Genomic DNA, 11272 nt, shown 5'->3' with positions numbered 1-11272 from the left:
AGGGAGAGCCGCAGGTTTTCCCCTCGAGGTCCCCACCGTCAGCCCAGCTGCCAGAAATCCCAGAGGGTCGTGTCCTGGCCGTGGCAACCCTGGGGGATCAGGCAAGTCCCCCCCAGAGTCCTGAGGCGCCTTCCACAGCCAGCAGTCTCCCCATGAAGCGAGGGAGACGATTGTCGTGGGAGTCAGCCTCGGAGGCGTCGGCGTCGGCATCAGAGTCTGCCCTGCCTAAGACCGAACTCCCCCAACCCGTCTCTGATCCAGCTGTGGCCTCTGCACCGCGGCCAAGGAGGAAGAGGAAGAAGAAGGGGTCTTCCGGTCCTGCGACTTTGTCTCCTCCTGCAGCGGTGAGCGTGCCCGTGCCAGCAGCGGTGAGCGTGCCCGTGCCAGCAGCGGTGAGCGTGCCCGAGCCAGCAGCGGTGAGCGTGCCCGAACCAGCAGCGGTGAGCGCTGGCGTGCCCGAGCCGGCAAAGAAGAGAGCTGTATGCAAGTCTGCAGTCGTGAGAGCGGAGGAGAGAGCCGCGGCCGACTCTGCAGCAAAGACTCTAGTACAGTCTGTCTCATCTCGTAAGGAGATGCCAGTTATCCTAGCTGCTAAAGCCTTCTCAGATTATTTTTCTCGTCTTGTCCAGATCCTAGAAGTCCCCGTCAGTCCTGTCTTGTCCCCTGACCCAGTCCCCAGAAATCCCGAGTGTCCCGTAGATGTCGTCTCCCCGTGTCCCGTAGATGTCGTCTCCCCGTGTCCCGTAGATGTCGTCTCCCCGTGTCCCGTGAGTGTTGCCCCGTGTCCTGTTGATGTAGCCCCGTGTCCCGTAGATGTCCCGTGTCCTGTTGTCTCCCCGTGTCCAGTAGATGTTGTTCCCCCGTGTCCAGCTGTCGTCTCCCCGCATCCCGTAAGTGATGCCCCGCGTCCCGTGTCTGCTCCTGTCATGTCCTCTGTCAGTTGTCCCGAGACCCCTCCCCACCCCTCACCACCCAGACCTGCCCGTACCCCCCGTCGTCAGCCTTCGTCCTGTCCTCCTAAGATCCCTACCCCTCCCACCCACCCTGGTCTGTCCCCCATGAACTTTGTGCTCCCGCCTCCTCCCCTTCCCTGTTTGTTTTTTTTTTTATTTGCCACCCTAACCCTGCCATTGTGTATTCATGTTTGCCGTTGTTATTATTTGTCATGTCTTGTTGGTTTGTGTCTGTGTCCCAGTCTGTCATGTCAGTCATGTCCCGTGTTTGATGTTCCCTTGAGGAGCGTCTGGAAGCCGCTCCTTAAGGGAGGGGTTCTGTCATGATTCTGCCCTCGTGTCCTTGATTTTTCCTAGTCTTGAGGCAGGATCATGGCCGACCCGTGTTTTGTGTTCAAGCACATGGCCTTGTCTTTGGGCCATGTGCTTGTGTTGTCTCGTTCCCTTGCCCCGCCCCCCTTGTTATCCTAGTCTTGTGTCGTGATTGTCGTATCTGTGCCACCTGTCGTGTCTTAATTGTTCCCCTATTTAGATCTCCTAGTGTGCTCTGTCTTGCGTCGTTCATTGTGATTGTTTCCTCTAACTGTTCAACTTATGTGTTCCTACCTGTCAGCCTCCTGAGATATCTTGTCCTTGAAACCCCTCTAAGAAGTCTTTTGTCTAGCAGTGAGTGTTTATTTGTAGTTCGTGTTCTCCTGTTTAGAGTCCTTGTTTACCTTGTCTACTCAGTTTTTGTTAAATTATTTAGTGTCTACCCTAGTCCTTGTTTTCCCCCTCGTGGGTTTTGTTTTTCCCCTTTTTGTATATAATAAATCCTCTGTGTAACCCGACTCCTGTCTGCACTTGAGTTCCTCCCTTGCCAACCCTGACAAAGGTAGCTTGAAGCCTGTGTATCTCTCTGATGTGAATTTTAACAACAACACATGATGGGAGGACAACACGTATTTTTCTTCCCAAGTAGCCCCAACACCATCTGACAAAGGTCCTGTAGGCGGTGTGACGATATCGCTTAAAGACAAAAAAAGGAAACAAGATAATAATGCATTGTTTGCAGAACAGAAACTGACTGTTGCAGATATGATTATTGTCTTACTCTTCTATAGTAAAAACATCTTGGTCATAGTCGTCATAATACTGGACCAAGGATGCGTATTCAACTTGAAGAACCCATGGGTTCAAGCAGACCACTTCAAAACCTGGGTGTTGAGTCATGCATCCAGGTTGCAGTTCTGCTTCTGCACATTTATCAACAACCTATATAAAAAAAATAATGTAACAATTTTGTAGTTTTACTATTTTACTCTAGTATTAGTAATTTATTCTAGACTGTAGTATATTTTATGTAATGTATTAACACATAGGCACTGTATTACAAATGTTAAGGTTTTTTGAAGTCAGAGTTTGTTCTTCAGTTCTACTCTGCTGCTGTGTCATTTATAGGCTGATTAATAACATGATACCCATTCTCTGCACTTCTTTTACAAACCTGCCTAACCTCCTTACAACATAGTCTTTCAGGACCAGTGTCCATGTGCTCGCAGTAGCCACATGAGCACCTTAATGAAAAGCATAGTACAGTTTAAGTTGTGGTTTAATCGTGGTAAGCTTAATTATCTGTCAATTATAGATGTAGGCAACTATTCTAGACAAGGTACAACATTCAGAAACATAAAATGCACATTAGTATCATTGGTTGCAGCAGTAATAGCAAATAAAAATAGTTTTATAATTACATTTAGTGTTACCATTGGGACACATCGAGATGCTCGCGAGTGTGAACTTGCTCCTGAGCCGCCACGTCCAGGTGACCATTTGAACTCTCTGCATGTAACGGCTCAAACATGTAAGGTCTGATTCCCATGACGAAATGATCCTCTGTGTGTTCCTGTTCTTCATTTTCCTCCTCCTCCTGCTGCAAACTAAATTGTGTGATTCAGGTGGCGAGCAATCCTCAACAACCGAATGTAAACTTGCTTTTAGATCTGCCTCCATTTTTTTAATTAAACACCTACTTATCTAGATCCAATCAGGTGCTAGTTGGAAAATAAGCCACGCCCACTATTTTCCTAATTTATTATTCCGTTTCTCTCGGAAATACGTCACAACACTGGAGAAAAGTCGTTTGCAACTTCCATTTCACGGGGACTTCAAGAAATGTTTCAAAAGAATCAGGGCAATTCTGTAGAACTAAAACGAACTATGATATGGGTAATAAGGAACTGTTCCCAATTAAAGCAGCACTGGCAGACTGGAGACACTGGTTGGAGGGAGCTCGCCATCCTTTTCAGGTTATTACTGACCACAGGAATCTGGAATACATCAAGTGTGCTAAACATCTCAACCCTAGACAAGCCCGTTGGTCATTAATTTTCACTAGGTATCAGATCACAGTCACTTAACGTCCAGGAAGCAAGAACGGCAAGGCTGACGCTCTTTCACATCAATTTGATTCGAATGAAACTTCCTGCTACCAAGGGCCTATTCTACCTCCTTTGGTGATTGTGGCACCCATTCGCTGGGATATAATGGAAGAACTGCAATGTGAAAGGCAAACAGAAGCCACGCCACCAGATTGTCATCACAAGAACTACCAGCTGGTCTTCTTAAACCCCTACCAATTCCTCAACGCCCCTGGTCACACCTGGCCGTGGACTTCGTTACAGATCTGCCCATCTCCAATGGCTACACCACAATCATGGTAATTATTGATTGTTTCTCTAAGTCATGCCATCTTATCCCACTAAGGGGCCTACCCACAGCTATGGAAACTACAAAAGCATTGTTTCACCATGTTTTCCGTATTTATGGGATATCAGAGGATATAGTTTCTGATAGGGGTTCACAATTTACATTTCGTGTGTGGCAAGCTTTCTGCAAGCAACTGGACATTAATGTGAGCTTAACATCTGGCTATCACCCCCAGGCTAATGGACAGGTTGAGAGATTAAATCAGAAATTGGGACGTTATCTCAGATCTGATTGTAGTCGGGAACAACAACGTAAAAGTGACGTCGGAATATGCACCGAACTCACTCACTCATTCATCTACAGGGCTCACCCTGTTTCTAGGTTATCAACCTCCATGTTCCCTTGGTCTGGGGAACCTTCTGAAGTACCTGCGGTGGACGATTGGGTCAGAAGAAGTGAACGTGTGTGGGACAGTACCCATGTTAGGCTGCAAAGGGCGATCAGAGCCCAGAGGATCAAGGCAGACCACAGGAGGCCTCCCCATCCCAACTATCAGCAGGGCCAGAAGATCTGGTTCCGACTCGGGATCTACAGTTGCGGCTCCCCAGCAGGAAGCTCAGCCCGCGGTATGTAGGCCCATTTCGTATCTTATGACAGATTAATCCAGTAATTTAGAGGCAAGAGCTTCCTGCTCATTACCGTGTCTCTCCTTCTTTTCATGTATCGCTGTTGAAACCAGTCCACCCTGCTTCCGGCCCCACTACTGAGGATAGAGAACCTCCTCCGCCATTGGACATTGATGGAGCTCCAGCGTACTTGGTAAAGGAGAATCTGGATTCCAGGTGTCATGGGGGCCAGTTGCAATACCTGGTGGACTGGGAAGGCTATGGTCCAGAGGAGAGATCATGGGTGGCTGCCAAGGACATTCTAGACACAACCTAATTGTCCTGCACGCTCTTTAAATAACAAAGGAAAAACATTGCACCAGACTTTAGACCAGGTTTGAGTTGGTCTATGACGCAGTCTATTTTCAGCTCCTTAAAATAGCAGTGCACCAGCAATGCGCCTGAACACCAGCACACCCATTTGGCCCCCAAATGGGTACAAATGCATTTGCTAATTAAACGTTGCGTCGCATTGTGCCGGGTGTATTAAAGTGCCCTTGATGTTTGAAATGGATATGTAATTGGCAGAATACATATTTACCTGACTGATAATAAAGTTGTTACATTGGATTTTATTCTGTTTTACTCTGTAATTATTGACTAGTAGATTACGTTGTATCCTTGTTAGTGGACTGTCCACTCTGACGACCCTGAGTCTTCAGATCCTATTGGGTGGAGTGAGACAGTTCCTGATTGGTCTTCTGTTAATTGCTAAAAATAATAATAATGCACAAAATACCTTTGTGCAATCATGAAAAATAAGTCAACTGTATCAGTTTGAAATTATATTTTTAACATCACAGATTAACCATTACACCAACACAAATGCAGGTACAATAAATTCACCTGACCCAAAAAATCATCAGACCCATATAAACACTGCAAATCAAAAGGCCTGTAGAACTTCAAGCTATTGACTTTTACAAGTTCACCCAACTCATAGTATCTCTGTACTTTAAACACATGATGATGTTCTGAAAAATGTTTCTATGAAAATTTTGGAGATCTTTTGAATCTGACTGAAACCAGGAATTGAATCTTCTATTTCATTGCATACAATGAGGTCTTGTCTATATTCTGTCCCATCTATTTTGACCCAGGTCATGGAATGCATGTTTGTCTGTATGGGATTATGTAGCATTCCTGCCAACATTCACCATTGTCAACATCATTACAACTGAATGTTTTCATTGGTCCACACTTAACTTGAGTTAACAAATGAAAATTATATTGTTAAAAGTATTTCTGAAGGATTGCGTGACTGTAATCACACATGATGCAAGTAATGATGCAAAAAATTCAGTTTGAAAGTCAGCTTTGATTGTTCCTAATAAACTGTTTATCTGCACTTGCAAGTGAATATTAAATTATGTTCTGGGATAATTAAATATATTCTAAATAAACTACAACTATAAAATTATATACATTTATTTTATTCTCGCATTCTTTCTTGTAACTCCTCACTCAGTGACACAGTTGAATGAGAGGCTCATTATGCAGAGAGGCTCATTTGTCTTCTCAGGTGTAAATCACAATGATATTCATGATAGTTGACGCCTACTCGCATATGACTTTCACCAACAAAAAGTGTCTTAGATAATTTAAATCAATATATTGTTTTCTGTGAATGAGTGAACAAGATGATTTTCACATAATTTAGAAAGAAAAATTTTAGGCTACAAGCTCCAGTTCTCAAAAATCCCGGGAACCAATGTTCTGTATGCGTTTTAATGCCTTATTCAAGTGATTTAACATTTTTAGTTTTTCACCAACAATGCATTATTTTTCTCAAAAACACAATAATGTACATACATGCTACTCACATATTATTATAGCCCAGTTTGTGCTGATTACAGTGAGATTAGACTTTACCCATTTAGATATTTATAAGAAACTGAAAAAAGCAAAAATGTCAGGGCATGACAAAACCTCTCCAGGCACCAAAAAATACCCTTAGACTCCAGAGGGTTAAGGCAGTACTTGAAATAAAGTTCTTTACATTGAAGGTAAATCGGTGGTTTAAAATAAACCAGAACTGCACTCATATTTAAACAGGAAAAAATCATTTTTGAATGTATAAGTGTAATGTAGTGTAAAGGTTTTTTTTTTCCTATTTTTTTCTCCTAATATGTATAATTCAGAGAGATATTTGAATGTCAGTAATGGACACAGGGGCGGACTGGCCATCTGTGTGATCTGGAGAATCACTGAACGGCCAGTACTCCAGGATGGCCGGCGGGCCGGTGTCCTGACATTTTATCCTACCCCGTCAGATTTTCCTACGCGGGTTTACTGCGCACGCGCACATCAATATCGCGTCCTTTGTCTCATGCTAAACAACGATATTTAATGTATCTGCATTACTGTAAGGGTAGGTTTAGGGCTGGGGTAGGTGTAGACTTTAATAAAAACGAAATCTAATTGGTAGAAAATAATATTTATTGTTGGTTTCCTGTAACTGTATCCCTTTTAGCTACAGCCGCGAATATAACACATAATTACTGTATTTGCAGTACTGTAAGGGTATGATTAGGGTTCCACCGGCCCACCTCCCGCCACGCACGCAGTCATCACCTGTTTTTTTCCCCCCGCTAAATCTGTTTTACACTCCAGTACTGTAGGTGGCAGTAATACACCTTTAAGTTGTAGGCCAGCTGCACTGGCCGTGGCCGCCATGTAAGAATAAGAAGTGGAAGAGTAGGAAGAAATTACGTTAACGTTAGATAGAAGAAGCATAGAAACAAACAAACAATATGCATAACGCGGCCGGGGATAAAAAAAAAAAAAACGGAAAGAAAAGGGTGGGGCTGAGAAGGTGAGAGAAAAAAAAAGTGGAATTTAGATACTGAAGCCACTAAATTTCCCAAACTAACTGAAATATATAGCAATATTTTCCAGCATCAGCACCTCGCAGTTAAATATTAGCAGCAGTGAAGAAGTAAATCAGACAACAACATACCATGAGCTGCTTCCACAGGCAGATCCAGATCCAAGTATGGAACATGAGAGGAGAAAGAGAGGTACTTGCTAGAAATGATGTTAAGAAGTGATATTCAGGTTGCTACATTTTTAATGATTACAGTAGTTAAAACAGCTAAACTTCAACATTTTAGTTGTAAAATGTCACATGCAGTAGCTAATATTAAGAAATATGTTGTGCTTTTACTTTTAAAAATGTTGGTAACATTACAATTAATGCTTACAAACTTTAAAAAAGTTAAAAGTTAAATTTGTAATGGTGTATTTTCATTTAGATGTGGTATTATAATCTGTGCTGTAAGATTAATTAATTAATAACTGCATAAATTAAGATTATTAAGTAATAAATTCATTTTAAGACAGCATGGAATAGATTGTATAATATGCTGTTATAACAACATATTATATAAACTATTCCTTGCCATCTTGGAATAAAACCTGTTTAAAAAAAAAATAATCCATTCCATTGTTGTTTACTCAGGTTGAGCTGAGACCAAGAGCAGAGAAAGACTCCCACTCCAGCTCAACATCAGTGCTATTGCTATAATTTGGATGGTATAGTATCATGAGCCACAATTAAAGTCTTGTGACACTCATGCCAGGAGTTATTGTTGTTGTTGTCAAGTTTACGCGTGCCGATTGCTTTGGGCCAGGCCTAGTCAAAGTCCAGGGCCGTTTTTTAGTCCCAGTCCGTCCCTGAACGGACATATTGTGATAGTTTTATTCTATGAGTAGTAGTTTTATTCTTTGTTTTTATTTAACTTTTTTAGAAAAGCCTTTCTGGGGACCTGAGATGCAAATTAGCTTATGCTATACTCTCTATGTGCAATACATATTTTCCAGTTTTTGACTGGCATAATGTTTATTCTGTACTGTCCCTATATAAATAAACTTAGAATTAAATAAATAAATAACTTTACTCAATGGTGTTGTTTCCCAAAGATAGCCTATTGACATCTGATTACTTTTTTGCCAGTGATTTTGTGATGTATGAAAGAATTCTTTAGTGTATTCTTAAAAACATTATGCTTGGCCTCGAACTTCATGCTCCACATGTGCACCAATTCTGAGAATACAGGACGGATAATGTACCATGTAATGGTCTTTGTGCAGCACTTTTTTGTGTGGATACAACTCTTTAAATAAGTCATGGTGTTCAATTATTAAATATTTCATGAATACTTTATGAACTACTTTACTTCGATACTAAATCGATATTAAATCGATCCTATTACAGGGTTTTTCCTACATTGACATTTTTTTGGCGGCCACCAAAACGATTTTTTGTCCCGCCAAAGCCTTATTTGATCTGTAATTGTGTTTTGTGAGTGAAGCAGACTACTGAAGGAGTGACGGAGAGAAAGAGCAAAGCGCCCCAACCCCGTGCAGGCACTCTCCGTCTTCAGTTCTGTCTTTGCTCTCTCCCTCACATCACAATCAGCTGATCCCAGGGTCGTCGCTAGTGGGGTGAAAGGTGGTGACGATTATAGGGGCACACGGCTGAGGGGGTGCTCCTGACGATCTCAACCGTCTGGCTGAGGCCAGCCTAAAAAGAAGCTCAGGACAGATGACAGGCCACTGCTGCTTGTGGTCACAAAAGCTTACCATTTTCAGGTGTTTTTAAGCCTTGCCACTTGTCGATTTAAACATTAAAAAGAGTTTAAAGCATTCAAACACAAGACGCGGAAAAGCTCAACTGAGAAACTGCTACTCGTGCGCTATGTTCGGTGAGCACGCGGAGAGAGAGTCGCATATCACGGACAGCGACACTGAACTGAGCTCTACTTCGTTAAGTTCTCCTCGAACTTCCACCTGAACGAACCACTACAAATCGCAGTTTAAACAAACAGAAAAGGATGTGAAAGAGCCCAATTCAGCACCGTGGTGTTCTAGTGTTCAGAGCTCATGCAGAGATACACGTCTCAAAACGCCTGAACACTGAATTTGCCTTATTTTGCTCTTGTACCGTCAAATACAAATACCATCAAATTCATACCGTCTTGGAAAGTATGTTAGAAAAAAACTGTTGGTTATGTCTTAAGTGAAAGTAAAAAGTTTAGAGTTTATTGGATGGATTCATTGTCTCTTAAAGTGACCGCGCCTAATTTAGCTATAGCTGCTGTAATGTTAAAGGGACAGTAAGTAGGAATTACTCCCATCTAGTGGTGAAATTGTATTTTGCATTCAAACTAATTTTGCTCTCCAGCGCCTCGCTTTTTCAAATGCGCGTTGCATCTACGGTAGGCGATATGTACCAAAAAGCTTTGACAGGATGTCTTCTAATAGCACTTCGTCGAGTTTTCCTTCAGGTGAACAGGTGTGTTATTTCAAACAAACTGCAACATGACAACTAACGAACGAATGTTACAGTATGAATTACTGACTGTGGAAAACATGAAATATTGTAATGAGTAGTTATGTCTTCTTTATTCGTTATATTTTCTGAATAATGTGCATTGTTAGATATAAAAAAAATATTATAATATAGATTGTAACACTGACTTACCTGTCGAGAAGAAAACTGGCCACTTCAGCGTCTCTTTTGAAATCTTTATCCAGCATTAGCTCTTTCCACCTAGAAAAAGCTTCCCCGACATTAACTCTTGTTTTCTGTAATCTACGGTCACGTTTCCTTTTACGTTCTATTTTTGACTGTTTTGGCGACTATGTTTTCTTCTCCTGTGGCGCGGCATATGTATGGTCCATAATAAGAATGCAATCCAGACTTTTAAACTTGCCGGTGCAGTTTCAAGCGCCTCTCACTGCTCTGCACCTGCGTTTCTGGCTCTGACCGAAAACGCGCTGTGGAAACGCGTTGGCTAAGTACTTTTTGTCCCTCTCTGCTATTATAGTTTTGCAAGATGGCGGAACTACATGGAAGCCTCCGTCGACCTACCCCTCCCATGTATATAAAGATAATAAATTCTTCATTTACGAGGATTAGTTTAAACATAGGTATTTGTACACCATTGAGGGCATATTTATGAATAAAAATATTGATTTTAGATAATAAAATACCTAAAAAGTTACTTATTGTCCCTTTAATCCAAGAAAATGAAAGAAAGAAAATCACACACTGCTCTTGACCGAATTACTTTGTAGTTTTAACAAGAATTAATTCACAGTCAAACCAGCAATTATTCTGACACCAGATATATATATTTTTTACTAGTAGGTGCAGGACACTATAATACATTTATGCAGGTGAGTATAGCAAAATAAAGTGAACTGTGACATATTATACCCAAAAATTCTTCATACAGTGAACCACTAGTGAAATTGATTAATAATAATAATAATAATAATAATAATGATAATAATAATAATGGTAATGATAATAATAATAATAAAATTGGGACCAAAAAATTATTCAGCACCATATAATTATTTAATATATATATTCTATACAGTTATGAGGTGTTTTTTTTGTTTTTTGTTTTTTCTGGCTTGTCATGGCCCCCTAGTTTAAGCTTTAGATAACTTCTTTGGGGACCAGTTCACATGCATGATCATCTTAAATGCATATGAATATATGTATGTGTATATGTGAATAAACTTCTTCTTCTTTTGTGTCTGTGTGTGTTGACAAATCTTTCGCGATGTCCTATCAGCCAGGATTCCCACACAACACGTTCGCTAAAGTCTGATTTGTGACCTAATGACTGCTTTGAGCCGATTCATTATAGTGAATGGTTAAAGCAATTGGTCTGCCCATCAGTGTCTGAATCGGTGTATAACAAATCATTACTTCTTAGAAGAACATACACATCTGAAATGAGAAAGTAGGTGTGCTTACCCCATTTAGCAAGAGTGTTTAGTAAAATTTAGTGTTAATAATTATGTATAGGCCTATGACAATGTGTAGTAAATTACCTATAAAATCATTTAGTTTAAAGTTAGACTGGAGTGAGATCAAACTAGATCTGTTGCTAGCTAGCTGCTAATTTTATTAAATTTTATATGGTAAAAAAAATACACTATTACACC

The sequence above is a fragment of the Carassius auratus genome, chromosome 25, assembly GCF_003368295.1.
Source record: "Carassius auratus strain Wakin chromosome 25, ASM336829v1, whole genome shotgun sequence".
Taxonomy (NCBI): domain Eukaryota; kingdom Metazoa; phylum Chordata; class Actinopteri; order Cypriniformes; family Cyprinidae; genus Carassius; species Carassius auratus.
This window is presented reverse-complemented; position numbering follows the sequence as displayed.